Raw genomic sequence first — 21,582 nt, forward strand, 5'->3', positions numbered from 1 at the left:
CATTTATTTAACATGTCCCAGTGAAAGAAGAAGAATGGAGCTTGTATCCACAACTTTTCCATTTCGCTAAGTTACAAATAAAAAGAGTCTAATTCTATAGCCAATAGAATAATAGTTTCTTGATACACCTTTGGTGAGCTATGCACAACTCTCACCTATCACTGTAGCTCAATGAAATGGAATCTAATAGCTCTAGTGGGAAAGAGTTCAATTTTATGCCCAAGACACTAGTAGAATTGGAGCAATTGTGACGACAATGATCTCCACTGGGGATTTCCATTTTTATTGCAACAAACAAGAAGAATATTGGTGTTGGAGGAAGAGGTAAAATATCTCTACCAAAAACATAATATCATCACTCTCCTGGTGCCATTAATTTTTGTTAACTCATTCGAATGCAGGTAATGTATAAGGATTTGTTAGTGTGTATGAAATTTTCCCTCTTTCCAATAGAAACATAGGTTCATCCTAGAATTAATATATAAAATAAGGTTCATTAATATGTATGGTTCAATTTCGTTTGATGATCCTATTTCTCCAAAGGTTATCTTTTCTCTTTTTTTTTGGTTTAAGATATGTTGATAGCTTTAAATATGAGGTAATTTAGGTAAATTAGAAGTGGAACAACAATTTTGGGTTTGAATTTCCTTTGTAGTAGTAGGCTACTTGAATTTTCCATAAAAATGTTTTGTTGTGGCCCAACATAGAATAATCTTTGGATGGAAAGGTTTGTTATGGGTGGTATGTTTTTTATCCCTTCAACTCATTATATTCTTTGTTTGTTCATGATATTTGTTTTTCTCAACTTTCCTTTTCCAAGGGGTTGATACTATTTGCTTTATTCATTTTTCATGGACCAGTGAAAGAAGAAGAATGTGGCTTGTCTCCATAGCTTTTCCATTTCTCTAAGTTACAAATAAAACAATCTAATTCTATAGCCAAGAGACTAATAGCCTCTTGATACACCTTTAGTGAACTATGCATGAATACCTTGGATGAGGGTATAACTACAATCTAGGTTTTTGAACTCAAGAGTTGGTTCTTACACACATTTAAAATCTAACCCTTTTCCCATTTGATCATTGTTTTCATACTGATGTTTTATATTCTAGATCATTTGATTAAAATTTGTAAGTCTATCTAAATGTATTCATGATTTGGCAGGCATATTTTGATGTAAATGAAGTTTCTATATCTTCAAGAAAGACCTGTCCTAGAGTGGACAATGAGGTGGTGCGGATATTTATATGTTGACAATTGCTTTGTTCCTAGTGTTTGGCTTATTATCTTCAATTTATTGGTTATATCAATGTTTCCGCTTCTTGCATCTTAAATTACTTTGTTCACATTATGTTCATGTTTCTTGGGCTATATTGATCTCATTTTTTTGGTTTTTCTCTAGATATCTTAATGAATTGTTGTCACTATCTTTTAAATCAATGGTTGCAGATTCTTCACTGGCATCATAAAGTGGAGGCAAATAGCTGCAACTATTTTGAGTGCCATGGTTATAATGTTCACTATTGTATAAGCACTTGAAATATCCTAAAACAACCCCATTATAGTTGGAACCAAATTCCAACAATCTAGCTATGTTAGCATGATCAACATGATCCAATGTTTCATGATGAGAATAAATTAACAGTGCCATATTTGGGGATCTCATGTAGTCACTTTCATTCATGGATGACGTAGTGTAAGTCCATTTTTTTTTTTGAATTTGGATTATAACAAAAGGAGCCTTCAATTGGGTTCCAATTGTAGCCATGCAATGTATTTGAAACTAGGAGTCCTCAAACCTATAGATCATTGTGACATTGTAATATATATTTCAAATTACGGTTCTTAAATTTTTTTTTTCTAAAGATGGTTAAAACTCTTGAATTTTTAACAGCTTACTCTCATTGCTGAGAGATGTAGATTCTTCGAACAATAACTATGGAAATTTAATCTGTACTTTGGAAGCCTCAATATTCTTTGAGATCTTCTCACCCTTAACAAGCTCTTTCTTTATCCAAGATTTATAGTAATTTTAAATATCATTATCTATTCTTCTAGGTGGATGGAATGCTATGTATGCCCACATGCACATATCTAATCCATTAAAATATATCTTAATGTTAATCCTTTAATGCACCACCAAGAACTATTAAATCGATGAAACTTAAACCAACCTTTTTCTAAAAATGGTATGCAAATGAATGATAAGATTTTATTCATTTGGACTAAAACTACCTCACTTGATATCAACTCTTAAGTAGTTGATCCATCACAATATGTATCTGTTTCCACAATGAATGTTGAAGACCTACCATGAAAGTAAATATGAATCGATGCACAATAATACATAAAAAAACCATATTTTTAGTTGTTTTTAGGCATGTTATTGATGGGTAAGGAGGGTTTATAGCAATAGGCATTATTGGTCCCACATTTGTTCAGCCAAGATTTGCAAAAGGATGGAGTTTTTGGAGTCTCTCGATTTATTGGAGATTTGAAAAATACCCATGTCCTTACCGTGTCCACACTGGAGGAACCCTTGGAGTGGACTCACCATGCAGAGCATTGAAAAACTATTTTCCCTGCTAGACTCACTATGAAGAGCCCAAACAATCCACTTTCCAAGCTATTGATGTGATAAGTAATAAAAGAAACTTGACCGACTACATTCAAAGGTTATGTTCTTAAACCCCATGATGGGAGAATAATAGTGTTCAAAGCTGATGAGTGAATCCCAGTAAATGACATATGGCCAGAGCTAGATCCTTCGAAGGAGAGTCCCAAAATTGACCCTATCTTCATGACTCATAATTGTCACTCATAGTTGAGGTTCCATCCACACTTATGTTGAAGAGTATATTGAAAATGATCTATTAGATTTTCCACAACATCAAACAAACAAAGCATGTTGAAACATAGAAACAAATTATGCAAGTGGGATAGAGAAAGTGTTAAAGAGTTTCCGCATGCAACATGTCTCGCTAGGGATTCCTCGAAAACCCTTAGGAACACTAGAGATTTTTTTTTTAAACAACATCTTTAGTGTGCACTCAAAACACACTACCTCTAGGCAAGAAATAGTATCAACCATATATAGAAGTAATTACAAAACTCAAAATATTTCAACAGAGAAAGAAATTCATTGAGAGTTTGTTAGTTCAGTCTCTCTTTAGAGTTTAGACTTTAATCTATGAGACATGAAGATGAGGGTATTTTTCTTATTAGTCCTTGTCGTCTATGATGTGGGACTATAGTGATCGATTGTATTAGTTAACATTAGTACTTGTGCATATTAATCCAGAGTTTTTATGAACTTTGCCATGTTCATAAAATGACCATTGTTCTCGGTGTGTTCTCAACCAATAAATTTGTCAATTTAACTTTGAGGACCAATAAGATATTTGATGGTATCGTTTGGACTCTTCCCAAGGAATACGAACAATATCATTGATATTATTCATAAAATATCTTTGTTCCATGCATTTATTTGATTCATATTTCCAATATTTGAAACTAATGCTAACATTAGTTTATAAACATTAAATGCTACATATAACCATGGAAACACTGAAGAGGGCTAGATGGATATGTGCATGTTGGTGTGGTGTATAAGGAACAAGAAAATTGTTAGTCTTCTTATTCTTCTCCTGAGAAAAATTAGCAGCTACCTTCATATTTAGTTGTAGCTCTAGACTTCTTAGCAGGGTGCACAACCTCTCCTTTGCTTTAGCTTGACAACCCAACTTCAACTCTAAATTCTTTAGCTTGAAAACCCAAATTCAACTCCAAGCAAATGATTTTATCTTTGACAATGGAGTTGTGGTTAGCGTTGGTACCAGTGGGATTTAAGACTCATCCAAGCCACCTAACATCTATATATGAGCTTTGGTCAGTGCATCTTACATAAACTACAAACATTCGAGGGGAGACGACATCTAAAACCATAATCAATAGAAATTTCATTGGGAAATATACAATGTTGATTTTTGTGTAGCTTGAGAGGTACTCCAAGCCCTAGTGTTCGAGTGTTGCAGGTCAAAGCACCACAAGTAGGCTCAGGGGCTTGGGACCCAAGTATGGAGTTTTCCACCCTTTGATGTTTGGGCCAAAACCATGATGAGTTTTCAACATGTGATGGATAAGGATGATAGTGCTCATCAAGATGATTCTAACGCAATGAGAATCATCTGATTCCGAGTTGTCATTGAGGAGAAATGAATTTTTGAAGTTGACAAGTAACTATTGGTTTTCAAGTCATGTAGGCTTGAAGTAAAATTTGTCCAATAGATGTGTCTCCTCACTAATTCATGGAGCCCCTCATTTGGATATAAATAGAGGGTGATTTGATGTGTTTTATATCATCCATTGTGCAACATCCTCTCAAGGAAAAGGAGCTCTGAAATTGGGATGCAAGAAGAGGCCTAGACAATGTGAAAGAGGTCAATACCTAGCCACAGTAAGAGAGGCACACCACAGGGAGGTCAAGGATTGTTTTTGGGTTGGAACAGGGGTCTGAGTTTGCTATGATAAGGGTTGAGGAGGTTGGCTGCTAGGCTGAGTTCCTTGTGGGCAATAACATTGTTGTTTGGAGTGTGTTTGGGCACCATTTTGAGGATTGTCTCATTGTTGGAGGATTGTTGTATTAGGCCACAGGCCATAGCACACAACTAGGCTTGTTTAAGGGTTTTCAAGGGTTGACATATGCCCTAAATAAGAAATGTGGGTGAGGAGGAGGCCTCTTAAGGTGTGTCATAACCATTTAAGGGCCTGTTTTGTCATTGTTGGGAGGATTTAGGGTTGTAGAAAGTGCCCTAACTAGGTGTCATGAACAACAAGGTGAAAACATTATTACAATAGTCTTTTTGGAGGGATGTTGGGTCAAATACTTTGACGAGTGCTTGGATCAGTTTGATGGGAAGTTGTAGGAGACCCTAGGAGCTATTTGGAGGAGCCCACATGGACTGTTGGGAAGCCTACCAAGCAACCAAGGTGACAACAATCACATCAAATGAGAGGCAAGAGGACAGTAGCAAGGAGAGTTGCAAATGTTTCCTTGATGAAAGTTGGATAGATGTCCTAGGTGAGGACATGATTGGTGCCCAAATTTATGCAATATCTCCTCTATTGCAGAAGCAAAGGGAGGATTGGTGAAGTTTGTTGCAGCCGTATGTAAGGGTATCCTAGGTGTGGGGATGCCCTAGCTAGGTGTAGATACTACATCATGGACTTGGTCACTTGTGGTCTATTGGAGGGCAGTGTGAGAGTGGACCAAGTGTGGACAAGATTGGGCACTTATGGTTTGTTGGAGGAGAGCTTGATAGTGTCCAAGTTAGGGACCAATGAGAAACACCTTGATGGACAAAGGTAGTTGTGAGAGAGGTAGTTGTTGAGCTTAAGTGTTTATGAACTAGAGGAGCAGTTATGGAGCCCAACACCTCGAGTGCTATATTACCATCCCTCCTTCTATATTAATGAGTTTATTTTATGGTCTTTTAACTCTTTATCATTAGCTTTATCAATAATCCTTTCAAAATATAAATCATTGTTTGAATTTTTCATTTTTCTATGTAACCTGTCCACTTATGATCCAAAGCTGCCAGGGAAAGGATCCCTATCTCTAGATTGATGGTTGCTAGAATCCTTTGGCTAGTTGCCTAATTGGTTACCAAAGGTGGTAGATTATCTTGAGTCCATTTACCCTATGCTTTTATTGCAACAAAATTAGCAAAATAATCTCAAGGCTTAAATTATTGCATTGTACATGTTGGACAAATAATCTTCTAAGGGTTGGTGTGGAAGCCAAATAGACTAAGGAAGTCCAAGAGACTTTAGGATGTGGAACCCAGCGGTCACACCATGTAGATGTATATCATTTTTTAATAATAGAGGTAGTCTCCTATTTATCTTTAACATTCTGTTGCTGCCATGTGTGTGTTTAACATGGTATCAGAGCGGGTGATCTCCTGCCTTGCTCAAGTATGAGCCACTTGTTTATGTGAGCTTGTTGTTCTGTGGCCTTTCTATAAATATGAGTCCTATACCTCTGTTCTATACTACCATCTCTGTAAAATCTCTGTTGTCAAATGAGATCATCAAGAGTTAAAAACTATGTACCATACCCTGAATTTTGTGAACCGCCTTAACACACTTTCCAGAATCTATCTGCACTGGTTAGAGCACAGGTCCCAAATTAGTTTTATATAGAGTAACTCCTTGAACATTTATATTCCTGGTATATAAATTCTTTCTCTGTGCATTAATTGAAGTTCAAGGTTTATATGCTAAGTTATAGCGTTACTCCTGCAGTAAATTTTAGTTGTATTTATATATCCGTTGAGATTACTGTGAGTAGTATATTATCTGGTTCATAGCTGGTTCATAGTTTCTCCAATCTGAGTTTGGTTTGAAATTGACTTGGGGTCTTGTCAAATTTAGGGCTCTACCATCTAAGCCTATCTATCTATTACCTCTAAGGCAGCCTTGAATTTTTCCTCTGGTAATGGCAAGCATTCCTTTTGAATACGAAAGCATACCTACACTGGAAAAGGCATCTTCAAAGTCTTGAATACTTGTCTAGTTCACTGTTCTATTCTATTTCAATTCATTCCAATTCCAATTCCAATGGCAGACGTGAATCGCTAGCCATGCATTATAAGCAGAAACTCTAGTACATCATTGTTGTGCGTTTCAAGGTCAGTCCATTCAAATTCGACTGAGAATTTTATTCTCTACACATATTATTGAATATTTGTGTTGATACATTGACCATAGCCCCAACTCGAACATGAAGTTGCTACCTGGAGGTGTTGTGCAAGAAGGGCATTTGTGTGAACCAATGACAGTCATCCTTAGCCTATGGATTGTCAGCTCCATTGAAGTGAACCGCCATTCGTGGCTCTCCAAACCACTTGTCTAAACTATGATTTGGTGTTGTGTGTCAGACTTGACTTGTGGTGTTGTCTGTCAGGCCTGATTATATCATTGCTCGCTCCTCTATGGTATTACCTTGTTCACACTTCGATCCCCACCACTTCGGTTCACACTCTGGTATCAGAGCTCCTCCATACCAAGACTCCAATATAAACTGCTGGAAGTGTTAAATTTATAGCGGAACAGAGGAAAACCCGACAATTTTGAGTCAAAAGATGAAGGGGAGCAATAGCCGTTTGATCAATAGATCGAAAAATCTAACGGTCATCGCTTGGAAAAGGTGCGCGGGAGATAACCAACAAAAAAGGTGGTCTTCGCATAGGAAACGGTATTTTGAGGGCATAAAAAGTGGTAAGTAATAATCTCGTGAGTCTGCTTGATTCCACTCATCGTTCGACATGTAGCCACTAGAGGAGAGAGAAAAACCACCCATTTCGATGAGTAATCATCATGCAAGTTTTCCTTCCAAAATTGCCAAAGACTATTGGATCCTTTCAGTGCAGATCTACGGCGAAGGATGGTCATGCAAGTTTGATTAATCATGGAAAGGATATCAACTGTCAAATCATGGGGTTGAAATCTATCGTGGAGAATGAACCCAATAAAGTTAAACCTCGGGAATTGTGTGAAAGCCGCAGAATTGTGAAAAGGTGAGTTTATGTTATGAAACCAGCTCAAGAAAAGATAGAAAAGAAAGATCAACGCCTTAGAATTCAGCCTCTTCGAGGGGGCAACCTCCTTTACATTACATAGATGAACAATTCTTGGATGATACAAATGACAAAACCTCCTTTCTATATATAGGAGTCTAAGGAGTCACAATATAATCCAGCCGACCTAACAATAATAATATAAAGCCACAAAAATAACAATAGAGGGATTCTATGGGGCACAGAAATAACAATATGGGGGTAATAGGGGCACAACAATATAAATAAGGGGTATAACTACAATAGTAATGGGGTAATCACTAGTATTATAGGGACCCATGTTGGCATTTTGGCACAGGTGTGGCGCTTTGATACAGGTGTTGTCCTTGATGGCAACTCTCTTTGATGACAGATCTCCGTTCAGACTACAGAATAAAGAGAAATCTAATATACGCCGGTTAATCAAGTCCAAGTTGCGTATACACGCTGGTGATATGCATACTAAGTCGCGTATACGCAGGAGAGCTATATACGAAGGCGCGTATACACGCAGATGCATGAACAGAAAAGGGCGTATATGTCGGGAAGTTTCCTTTTGGTCCATGGTAGTTAGTCCTCGGTACTTGTGCCCATGTCTTTGGACCAAAGTACCTCGACAGACGTGTAGATCTCTAGTTTTGAAGTTGATGGTTTTGGATTTCTATTGTTTTGGCTCTTGGTATCAGAGCCAGGTCCTTCAGAGAAGCTTGATTGCTTGAAGGTAGATCATTCATCATGAGCAACTACGAGAGAGAAACATCAATCAGGCCACCGATTTTTGATGGGACAAAATTCAATTATTGGAAGGTAAGAGTTACTGCATATCTTCAATCTCTTGGTACAGAAGTTTGGGACATTGTAGAAACAGGCTATGCTTTTCCTTCAGCTACTCCTACAGATCTAGCTGAGAAAAAGAAGTATGAAACAAATGCAAAAGCAGTCAGTACTCTATTAGGAAGTATATCCCAAACAGAATTCATGAAGGTAATGCACTTCAAATCAGCAAAAGAGATATGGGACAAAATGGTCACGAGCTATGAAGGAGATGAACAGGTAAAACAAGCTAAACTTCAAACTCTCAGGATTCAATATGAGACTCTCAAGATGTATAATGATGAAAGTGTTGCTAATTATTTTCTTCGGGTAGATGAGATTGTTAATTGTATGAAAAATTTGGGTGAAGAAATAAAAGAGGCTATAGTAGTTCAAAAGATTCTAAGATCATTATCCCCCAAGTTTGAATCTAAAGTATCTGCAATAGAAGAAAAGGAAAATCTCCGTGTTCTCACTATGTCTCAGCTACATGGAATTCTAACTGCTTATGAAATGAGAAAGGGAGGTCCATCAGACAGAAGGGAAGCTGCTTTTAAGGCATCAGGCAAAGAAGATTACTATGAAGCAAGCCATGTTCCAGAAGAAGAGGAAGAAGAATCAAATTTTGTCAGAAATCTTCAAAGGGGTTCTGGAAGGTTCAGAGGTAAGCTACCTTTCAAATGCTTTGCTTGTGGAAGAGTAGGTCATTATGCTGCAAAATGTCCTTATAAGGATAAAGGAAAGGAACCTGCTAGATGGAACAAGAAACAAAGTGCAAATAAGAAAAGCTACTACACCCATGAAGATAGTGATGGTTTATCAAACAGTGATGAAGATGAGAAAGGTAATAAATATAAGTTGTTAATGGCATTTGAAGATGATGATTATGAGGATGCTGTAGATGTGAATAACCTCTATGATGAAATTACTAGACTCAAGAGATGTATAGAAGAAAAGAATGTGAACATTGATACTCTACAATTTCAAATTGATGAAAAAGAAAAACATCTTGAAAAACTAGAAGGTGAAATTGTTGGTCTCAGAAAAGAAATTGAGAAAACAAAAGCTATTAATCTTAAGTTTGTCAAAGGATCTGAAACTTTGGATGAGATTATCAATGTGCAGCGGTCTCCTCTAAACAAGACAGGTTTGGGTTACAATGGAGAAACCTCTCAAGCATCCACCTCAAAAAGTTATCTTGATGCGGCAAGAAGAAATGAGCAGAAGAACAATGAAGATAATCAGGTAAAGCAGGGACAAAATACAAACAGAAACTATCAGGGGCAATCCATCTTAAGGGTGAATAAAAGCTACAACCAGCCACATGTAAAATCTTCTCAGTTTGGTTCAAGAATAGATGGAAATAGAAATTACAATCAGTTGGCAGGTAGATTCAATAACCGCAGAAGCTTCTTCAATGGACAATGCTTTTCTTACCATAATTTTGGTCACAAAGCAGCTCAATGTGTTGCATATAAAACAATCATGACTAGGGAAGCTCAAAAACAAAGAAGTATGACAGGGATGACAAAAAGGACCTATAACAACTTTTCGGTTCTTGAAAATGAAGTCGAATGTTCTATTTGCAATAACTTTGGTCATGAAGAATCTGAATGCAGGAGCAGGTTTCAGCAGAAAAAGGAGCAAGCCTCAAGCACCAAAACATGGAGAATAAAGGAACCTCAAACAGAAAGATGTGGAATAGCATTTTATGCAGAGGGACAGGAAAATCTATGGTACATTGACAGTGGATGTTCGAAGCATATGACAGGTGATAAAGAAAAACTTGAATCTTATTCTGTTCTAGAAAAAGGAAAGAAAGTCTCTTTTGGAAACGATACTCCTGCAACTATAAAAGGAAAAGGCATTGCTCAGTTAAAAGGAAAGGTCAAAGCTGGAAATGTTTTGTATGTTGATGGATTGAAGCATAATCTTCTAAGTGTTAGCCAGATGTGTGATCAAAGAACCGAGGTTATTTTCAGATCAAATGGATGTATTGTTCGTGATATTGATACAGGTAAAACAGTACTCAAAGGCAAAAGAACTCCAAATAATCTGTACATATTTGAAGAAGGACAACAACAATGCTATCTAAGCAAGGATGAAGAGCACTGGTTATGGCATCGAAGGTTGGGACATCTAAGCTTTTCACAAATAAGGAAAGCATGCAAATATCAGGCAGTTCGTGGTCTTCCAGATATCAAAATTCCAGACAATACCATATGCAAATCTTGTCAATTTGGAAAGCAAACCAGAACTAACTTTCCAGAGAAGGAAGGATCAGCTAGCATGCCTCTCGAGCTAGTCCATACAGATGTATGTGGTCCATTTAGGAAGAGGACACCTCGAGGAGAAGAATATCTGATATTATTCATTGATGATTTCTCCAGATTTGTTTGGTTAGGGCTCATGAAGCACAAAGATGAAGCATTCGAAAAATTCAAATCTTTCAAAGCCTTGGTTGAAAATGAATCAAGACACAAAATTAAGTGCCTCAGATCTGACAGAGGTGGGGAATTTACCTCAAACGAATTTTTCGATTTCTGTGAAGAACATGGGATAAGAAGAGAATTCTCTACAGCTAGAACTCCTCAGCAAAATGGGGTTGTGGAAAGAATGAACAGAACAATCCAACAAATGGCTCGTGCTATGCTTGATGAATCAGGTACTCCCGCAACCTTCTGGGGTGAAGCTGCACATGCTGCGGTTATTATTCTTAACAAAACAAATGTCCGAGTAAACAAAACTCAAACACCTCATGAGCTCTGGAGTGGTGAGACTCCTTCGGTGAAGCACTTCAAAATCTTTGGGAGCAAATGTTATATTAAAAATACTGATGAGCAACTTGGCAAACTTGAACCAAGAGCAGATGAGGGCATTCTTCTTGGTTATTCTCCACATAGCAAAGCATACAAGTGCTACAATAAAAGACTTGGCAAAATTGTTGACAGCATTGATGTAGTGGTTGATGAGAAGGGATATATTCCTAGGCAAGTTCACCATGAAGACATTGAAGAAGATGAAGGCTACTCTCAAAGACGGAATGATGAAGAAGAAGAACCTCAAGAAGAAGAAGAACCTCAAGAAGAACCAGAGGAGTAGACAAGAATAGAAGAGAAGACTCCATCCAGATATGTTCAAAAGAATCATCCGGAATCTCATATTGTGGGGCAGAAAGAAGCAGGAGTACAAACAAGGAGGACACTTGCAGAAGCTTCAAGCTATTTGGCATTACTCTCCTCCACTGAACCACAAAATGTGAAAGAGGCATGCAAGGATGAATGTTGGGTCAAAGCAATGGATGAAGAGCTTGAGCAGATCGAAAAGAACAACACTTGGGAATTAGTTCCTAGACCAAAAGATAAAAATGTAATAGGAACAAAATGGGTCTTCAAGAATAAATTGAATAAAAATGGAGAAGTAATTAGGAACAAGGCCAGACTCGTTTGTAAAGGGTATGCACAGCAAGAAGGAATAGATTTTGAAGAGACCTTTGCTCCTGTGGCAAGACTTGAGGCTATCCGAATGTTCCTTGCTCTCTCAAGCTTTCAAAACTTCAAGGTATTTCAAATGGATGTGAAATCAGCCTTTCTGAATGGAGACTTAGAAGAAGAAGTATATATTGAGCAGCCAGATGGTTTCATTCTTGGGAATGATCCAAACCTTGTATGCAGATTGAAAAAGGCTCTCTATGGACTCAAACAAGCCCCAAGGGCTTGGTACTATCGGTTGGATACATATCTTCACCAACAAGGCTTTTCAAAAGGATCAGCAGATAGCAATCTCTATATAAAAGTTGAAAATAACAAATTGGTAATTCTTGTTGTCTATGTAGATGATATTATCTTTGGCAGCAATGAAGAGACTATGAGTCAAAACTTTGCCTCGGTTATGCAGAAAGAATTCGAAATGTCACTACTTGGAGAATTGACATATTTTCTTGGATTGCAAATTCAACAAAATGAAGGAGGTATCTTCTTGTCTCAAACCAAATACCTCAAGCAGATCTTGAAGAAGTATGGCATGGAAGAGTCAAAGCCAGTATGTACACCCATGGTTACAGGATGCAGCCTCAGTGCAAATGATGAATCAGCAGCAGTTCACCAACCCACTTATAGATCCATGATTGGGAGTTTACTCTATTTGACAGGTACCCGACCAGATATTACACATGCAGTAGGAATTGTTGGAAGATTTCAAGCCAACCCAAAGGAAACTCATCTTCAGGCAGTCAAAAGAATCTTCAAGTATCTTCAAGGGACCCAAAACTATGGCTTATGGTATCCTAGAAATACAGATCTCACTCTTCATGCTTACACAGATGCAGATTGGGCTGGAAGTGTGGATGATAGGAAAAGCACAAGTGGTGGTGCTTTCTTCATGGGTTCCAGATTAGTATCTTGGTTCAACAAGAAACAGAGTTCGATTGCCTTATCTACAGCTGAAGCAGAATATGTGGCTGCGGCATCTTATTGCACACAACTTCTTTGGATGATGCAGACCTTGCAGGACTTTCAAATCACTTGCACTCCACCAGTTTCTATCTTATGTGATAATACTAGTGCAATCAGCATTTCAAAGAATCCAGTCATGCACTCAAAGACCAAGCACATACCAATCAAGTACCATTTTCTCCGGGAACAAGTGCTTGAGCAGAAGGTCAAGTTGGAGTATGTTCCTTCTAAGGAACAAGTTGCTGATATTCTCACAAAACCATTGCCCAGGGAAACTTTTGAATATCTCAGACAAAAGCTGGGAGTAGTTGATGCTTCATCCTGTTGTTGAAGCTTGTCTGTTCTACAGAAAAGTTGGTATACGCAAGTTACGAAAGGTATATACGCGTATACACGTGGATTTATGCTGGGAAAGTCGCGTGTATGGTGTACGCTTGTTGCAGAGAGTATATCCGCGTCCATACGCTGTTTTGTGCAGGATAAATCGCGTATATGGAGTTCTGAGCAGCAAGGGCAAACTCTGGTTTGAAAAGGTCTGAGATGGGTATGTCAGAATCCTTCAGACACAGTTTCAGGAGGTGCAGCAGGCACAGGTTCAGGGGGAGCAGCTTAAAAAGTCTCATAAAGCATTGTTGGCATTTAGATGTTTTGGTTATTGGTTTCAGGAGAAGGAGCTCAGAAAGAAATCCTGGTTGCTGATCTAAAAGATGTTTATCAGATGCTGCTGGTGACTTTCATAAGTCTTGGTCTAGATCTGTTGTCTCTATGTCATGTATCTCTTTTGTGATATCTCTTTTATGATGTCAAGGTCATGTAACGGCCTAGGTTGGTTTCCCCACTATGCCTGGGATGATTGATGTAATATAATTGGTTGTTTCTGAAGTGTCCCCTCTTGGTAGGGAGTATGGATGTATGTATTGAGTCTTTTGGTGATAGGAAGGTTCCTTATGGTGTAGAAGTCTTGGTTCTTGTTGAAGAACATCTTTTACAGATCTGGCCTACAGTCAGGGGGAGCATGATTCAGCACAGCCAGGCAGAGGTATCAGCATGTACTCAGGGGGAGCATAGCCCTCTGCCCTTGATGACAAAGGGGGAGAATGATTCTAAGGATCTTGAGGTTGCCATCAAGTCCAAAGGGGGAGATTGTTGGCATTTTGGCACAGGTGTGGCGCTTTGATACAGGTGTTGTCCTTGATGGCAACTCTCTTTGATGACAGATCTCCGTTCAGACTACAAAATAAAGAGAAATCTAATATACGTCGGTTAATCAAGTCCAAGTTGCGTATACACGCTGGTGATATGCATACTAAGTCGCGTATACGCAGGAGAGCTATATACGAAGGCGCGTATACACGCAGATGCATGAACCGAAAAGGGTGTATATGTCGAGAAGTTTCCTTTTGGTCCATGGTAGTTATTCCTCGGTACTTGTGCCCATGTCTTTGGACCAAAGTACCTCGACAGACGTGTAGATCTCTAGTTTTGAAGTTGATGGTTTTGGATTTCTATGGTTTTGGCTCTTGGTATTGAGCTAGGCCTAAGGCTATATAAGGAGGAGAAGATCATTAGGAAAATCATCTTGTAAAGGCTTGAATATCTGAAGAAGAAAGAGATCTGGTATGCAGGTTCAGGGTTGCTTGATCTAAGCTAAGGAGAGATCACTTCGGTTGATGGAAGACTAGATCTAGAGGATAGATCGGGATCTAATGATTTGAAATGCACTATTATGATATGGTTGATTATGCGTATTTCTAGATCTGCATACTGACGCAATGTTATGTTCTGGGTCTAACTGATGTCTGGTACAGCTGCAAGTTGATAGAATTTATTTTTAGATCTATACGCAGGTTGGCTTTGGTAAAAGCGCGTGTATACGCGGGTTTCTCTCATTGAAGTAGCGTATATATTTTGGAGCTTGATTTTTGAGTTACAGTTGGGTCTGACTGTTGTTGCAGAGTTCTGTAGTATGCTCTGTGTTCTGGCAACTGGTGATTGACAGGGTTCAGTGGTTCAGTGATTCAAAGTTTGATGATGCTAGTATTGGTTGTTTTATGCTTCAATGATCTGTTTGTGGTCTACAGATTGTAATGTTGTGCTTCAGGAATATCCAGTCTGAAAATGTATGAAAGGTGGTACCTGAAAGAAAGAAGATTGTAGGTCAGCACCTACGTACTAGTATCTTAGCTAGTACAAGAGCAGAGGGGGTTGGAGCTCCCTTCCAAGGAAGTTTGGAGAACGAGAGAAGGTTTTAGCCTTCTGCAGGTTGTAGCCTACGTACTGGTATAAGGCTGCACCAGTACAAAAAGATTGTAAACTGAAGTTTCATATTAAAGAAAGATAGAGACGACTTGCAGCAGGTGGTTTTCACCCACATTGGGTTTCCACCTTATATCTTGGTGTTCATATGTGTGGTTTCTGTGTGATCTGTTCTACTGCATCTGTTTATTCTTAATATGGTGAATAATGTCCTCATGCACTTAACTGAAGATAAACTGACTGAATTATAAGATTTCTAGTTATACACTGTTTTCTTTATTCACAGTTGCGTGTACACGCTGGTTCACTTAACGAAAGTAGCGTATATGTTTCTGAGCATTGAAAAAGTTTTATAGTTCTGATAATACTGATTCACCCCCCCTCTCAGTATTATTTCCAACAACCCAACATGCCCCTCTCCTTCAAAAAAGTGTTGTCCTCAACGCTTGAGCAGTTCTGGATAATTCTATATAAAATTCTCATCCTCCCATGTGGAATCTTCATCGGATAAGTTCTTCCACTTGATAAGATACTCTGAAATTGATCGATTTCGTAGCTGTCGAGTTCTTGTTTCTGTGATTGCTTCCGGTTCCAATATAATTTTTCCTTCCTCGTCAAGTTTTGGAAATATTGTTTGAACTGGGAGCTTGTCGCCTATAACCTTCTTTAAACATGAAACATGGAAAACTGGGTGCAATCGAGAAGCTGCAGGAAGCTCCAATTTGTATGCCATAGTACCAATCTTTTCCAACACCTTGTACGGACCATAATACTTTGGTGATAATTTATTATCCTTCTTAGCTTGCTTTAGGGACATTTGCTTATATGGTTGTAGCCGTAGGAATACCCAATCACCTACATCAAAACTTCTTTCACTGCGATGTTGATCTGCCTGTTGTTTCATTCTATTTTGTGCCAACACGAGGTTATCCTTTAAGAGTTGGAGGACTTGTTGTTGATGTTCGATGTGATGTTCCACTGCCTGAACCTTAGAATTTTCTCTTAAATATGATGTGATGATGGTGGTTGATACCCATAAAGTGCCATAAATGGGGTCATTTTTGTTGCTGTATGGAAGGAAGTGTTATACCACCATTCAGCCAGAGGCAACCATTTGACCCATTGTGTCTGTTTATCAGATACAAAGCAACGAAGATATCCTTCCAAACATTTGTTTACTATCTCAGTTTGCCCATCAGATTGAGGATGATAAGATGAGCTATGAGCTAACTGAGTACCAAGACAAGAAAATAATTCTGTCCAAAAATTTCCAGTGAAAATGGGATCTCTGTCACTTACAATAATCTTTGGGTTTCCATGTAGCTTTTGAACTGTTTCCATAAATGCAGTAGAAACTGTACTGGCTTTAAATGGATGTGATAATGCACAAAAGTGTGCATACTTGGTAAGTCTGTCAACTACCACCATGATGACACTCTTTCCCTCAGACTTGGGTAAACCTGTGATAAAATCCATTGAAACCTCCTCCCAACGTTGGCTTGGAATGGATAAAGGTTGTAATAGACCCGGTGTCTTAATTGTTTCAACTTTATTTTGTTGGCAAACCAAACATTCCGCCACAAACTTTTGAATATCTGATTTAAGGCCATCCCAAAAAAATTCCTTCTTAACCCTGTGGTAAGTTTTTAAAAATCCTGAGTGCCCTCCTAAGGGAGAAGTGTGCAATTCCATAAGAATCTTTTGTTTTAGCTGGGAATTCTTACAGAGGTATAAGCGATCTTTGTACCATAACGAATCATTTTGCCAGCTAAATGTATCAGAAGTACTGGAATCTTGTTGTAGCTTTCGAATAAGTGCCCACACTTCTTCGTCATTCTTCCATTCCTCCTTGCTTCGTTTATCCAATCTGGTTGGATAATAGAAATGGCACACAACAATGCTTCCATATCCTCATCCTTTCTTGAGAGTGCATCTGCCACCACATTTTGCTTCCCTTTTTTGTAGATGATTTCAAAGTCATAACCCAACATCTTTGTGACCCACTTTTGTTGCTCTTCAGAGGATAATCTTTGTTCTAAAAAGTATTTAAGGCTATCATGATCCGTTTTTACCTTGAAGTGTCTTCCCATTAGGTAGGGTCGCCATTTCTTAAGTGCATGGAGTATTGCCAACATTTCCTTCTCATAAATAGCTTTGCTTAAAAACTTTCCCTTGATTGGACGACTTTCAAAAGCAATGGGTCTTTCATCTTGCATTAGAACAGCACCAATTCCATTTCCTGAAGCATCACATTCCACAATAAAGGTTTTTGTGAAGTCCGGTGTAGCTAAGACCGGTGCTTGGCACATTGCCTCTTTAAGATGTTTAAAGGCCTTTGTTGCTTCCGGAGTCCATGAAAATGAATCTTTCTTCAATAATGTTGTTAGAGGTGCTGCTATTCTCCCATAATTCTTAACAAACTTGCGATAATACCCTGTCAACCCAAGAAATCCTCGCAGATGCTTTATGGATGTGGGGATTTTCCATTCCTTAATGGCTTTAATTTTGCTAGGGTCTACCTTAACTCCTTCATGAGATACAATATGACCCAAATATTCCACCTCCTGGACTCCAAAGAAACATTTGGATCTTTTTGCATATAATTGTTTCTCCTCCAATAGTTGTAGCACCTTGTCAACATGTTCAACATGATCCTTCCAAGACTTGTTGTAGATTAGTATATCATCAAAAAATACTAACACAAATTTTCTAAGGAATGGTTTGAAAATTGAATTCATCAAACCTTGAAATGTTGAAGGTGCATTGGTAAGGCCAAAAGGCATGACCAAAAATTCATAATGACCCTCATGAGTTCTAAATGCCGTTTTCGGAATGTCTTCAATCTTCATTCTGATTTGATGATATCCCGAACGAAGATCCAACTTGGTGAAGTAAATTGATCCATGCAATTCATCCAGTAATTCATCAATGACAGGAATGGGGAACTTATCTTTAATAGTGAGCTTGTTGAGCTCCCTATAATCTGGACACATGCGCCATGATCCATCCTTCTTGTGCACCAATACTACTGGAGCTGAGAAAGAACTTTGACTCGGTTGAATTATACCAGCCTCTAGCATTTCTGCAACCATACGTTCAATTTCACTTTTTTGGACATATGGATATCTGTACGGCCTGATGTTTGGAGGAACACTTCCTGGAATCAGATGAATAGCATGATCATGATCACGCATAGGTGGGAGACCTTTGGGAGTCTCAAATACCTTGGAATGATTGTCCAGGACTTTTTGGAGATCTGGAGAAATAGATGATTCCAATGTGGAAACATCTAGCGAACATAATTGTGCAATTACACCTCTTTGCTCCTTTTTTAGAAGCTTTGTCATGCCATTAGAGCTGATTATCTTTCCTGGTTTCCCTGCAATACCCCTTAATTCAACTTCCTTTCCTTCCACAGAAAATTTCATGAAAAGTTCTTGAAAATTAAAAGCTATTGTACCCAAGGATTGTAGCCATTGGACTCCTAGTACAACATCAGCACCTCCCATTGGAATGGAAAGCATTGGGCTAGTCAATACATATTCTCCCATGGATAGCTTGATATTATGGCACTTTCCAGAACAATTTATTGTTCCTCCATTTGCAATCATCACTTGACACTCTGGTGCTGGATATAGGAAGCAATTCAATTCTTTTGCTACCCTACAATGAATAAAATTGTGGGTGCTTCCTGAATCAATCAACACTATTACCTTTTTCTTCTTGATTTGTCCTTCTATCTTGATGGTTTGAGGAGTGGTAATTCCCGCCAATGCATTACAAGATATGGTCGGATTTATTTGTTCTTCATCTAGGCTTTGTTCCTGGAATATATCCTCTTCTTTTGACCTTTCTTGCTCCTTTTCTTCTTCCTCTTCACAATCTATGTAGAATAATTTCTTCTCAGCACACTTATGACCTTTTGTGTATTTGCTATCACAACTGTAACAAAGCCCTTTTGCTCTTTTTTCTTCCAATTGTTGTGGTGTCAACCTTGTAGGTTGTGGAAGACTATGGGCAACAACACTTCCGTCTTTATAGTTGTGAATGGTATGCTTCCTAGTTGCCATAATTTTGCTTTCCATTTTTCTTGCTAACCTGAATGCCTTCTCTAATGAATCAGGTTCCCAAAGGCGCACATCATGTTGGATATTATCCTTTAAAGACCCTATGAACACATCAATCCTATGCTCCTCTGGAATATCTTTTACCCTTATGTTCAATTTTTGGAACTCCTCAATGTGCTCCATTATTGAACCCTTTTGTTTGAGACTTATCAATTGGCTAAAAAAAGTGTTGCTTTTTGTATCCTCATAATGTGCTATCAATTCTTCCGTAAAAATTGCCCAAGTGATAAATTGTTTACGAGAACAAAGCCATTGATACCATACAAACTGATTTGGTTCCAAATATAAAGTTGCCATACGTACCTTTTGTGTGTTTTGCACATTATTGAGATCGAAGAATTGCTCCATCTGTAATATCCATGTGGCGGGATCCTTGCCATCAAACTTCCTCATATCGATTTTTGGAATGTGGTGATTCTTCGATCCAACATTAGCGTCTATGGAATCATGATTAACATTTCTTTTGTTCTCATCATGAGTTTCCTTTACTACCTTTTCACCAGTATTTAGTATTTCTTGTAGAAAATTAGTCAAATCTGTCTTCAAATCTGTCATGCCTGTCTTCAAATTTGTGTTCAAATCTATCTTCAAATTGTCCATCTTAGCTTCCATGCCATTCATCTTAGCTTCCACGCCATTTATCTTAGCATCTGTTAACTTTTGTGAGCGTGACATTTGTTGCACTTGTTCTTGTAATTTTGATATATCATGTAGCATTTCTTCCTCTTCTTCATGAGTCATGCTAGAGCTTTCAGGTTCCTTACTAGGTGTTTGCATTTTCTTTCCTCGGGGTATCAGTTACCGATAATAATTCTCTACTATGCCCTTTGAATTCATTCAAAATAAATTTTCAAACCAAGCTCAAGCAAACATTTAAAAAAATCTACACAACTTTTTTCACTTTGTAGGAGCTCGATATTTCCTTTGACGTATCTCTGTACTTTCCAATCATCTGGTTCTGAACTTGTGACCTGCAGTAGCTCTCTGTGTCCTCTTTCCAATGCCACAAGTCTGACCCAAATTGGATTCTCCAAGGAAGAGTTATGCGAAATCTCCCACAGTGACTTGATTATAGACTAGTTCAGTAGAGCTAACTTGTATGACGAGCCGCGAGTCACTGTTTCGACCTTTGGATCTGAAAAATACCCACAAGAAACTACAGTCCGTCCTATTTCTGTAACTTCTTATGAAACTTCAATCTGATCCCTAGAGAGAAAGTTATGACGATTTTCCCGAGGTCACCTATTTTGAATGTAATTCAGGAGTCTGCAAAAAGACCAACTTCCGTAGATCATATCTCCGCAAATATCGCGCGAAAAGATCTGAAATTTGGAGCCAAGGTTCCGCGCGATTTCTTCTCAAATGGGTTTTTTTTGAGACTTCTGAAACGTCACAGAAGAAAATTTATAGCGAAAATTCCACGATGACCTGTTTGGAGCAGCGAAACCCTAGAATCCAAAGCTCTGATACCAAATGTTATGAAACCAGCTCAAGAAAAGATAGAAAAGAAAGATCAACGCCTTAGAATTCAGCCTCTTCGAGGGGGCAACCTCCTTTACATTACATAAATGAACAATTCTTGGATGATACAAATGACAAAACCTCCTTTCTATATATAGGAGTCTAAGGAGTCACAATATAATCCAGCCGACCTAACAATAATAATATAAAGCCACAAAAATAACAATAGAGGGATTCTATGGGGCACAGAAATAACAATATGGGGGTAATAGGGGCACAACAATATAAATAAGGGGTATAACTACAATAGTAATGGGGTAATCACTAGTATTATAGGGACCCAACAGTTTACATGTATTCCATTATTGGTTGATTGACCGGATTCTTTGGGAATTAAAACACATGGTCCTTGTACGTGGTGCTCTGTGGTCTTCATATACAAAGAACGCCGATATACATTATACCTCTATGGTCTTTGCTTCAAACTTTTGGTATCCATTGAACGTTGCTCCACCCATCAAGTCTATGAAGGCTACTAAACTAGTTGTCCCAGCAAAGAAGCTAGCTTCAAAGAAGACTGCTTCAGGTCATATACATTAACGTTGTCTAGATATGTACGCTATTGATAAGTTGAACATTGTTGGTATAACGCAGTTTGTAGAGATAGTATAACATTTTCCATTGCATTGTTTCAACTGCATTTCCATCATAATAACGTTGTCCGACATGATATAACACCTAAAGGCCAGCAAGGTTGACAAGTGGATGTGAATCTTTGAAGTTTCTTAACATTGGCATGAGAATTTTAATGTTGAGCGTTGAGCATTGCATAAGGCAATCCACTTGGTGTTG

The 21,582-nt window shown here is 38.2% G+C and overlaps 1 pseudogene; it reads right to left on the minus strand.

The window, feature by feature from the left end:
• Positions 1-1,354: 1,354 nt before the first annotated feature.
• LOC149235862 (uncharacterized) overlaps positions 1,355-21,582 on the minus strand; it is an 86,241-nt pseudogene continuing 66,013 nt past the window's right edge.

The sequence above is a fragment of the Pinus tabuliformis genome, chromosome 8 (genome assembly GCF_031772625.1).
Source record: "Pinus tabuliformis cultivar Carrire ecotype Pingquan chromosome 8, CPIR1, whole genome shotgun sequence".
Taxonomy (NCBI): domain Eukaryota; kingdom Viridiplantae; phylum Streptophyta; class Pinopsida; order Pinales; family Pinaceae; genus Pinus; species Pinus tabuliformis.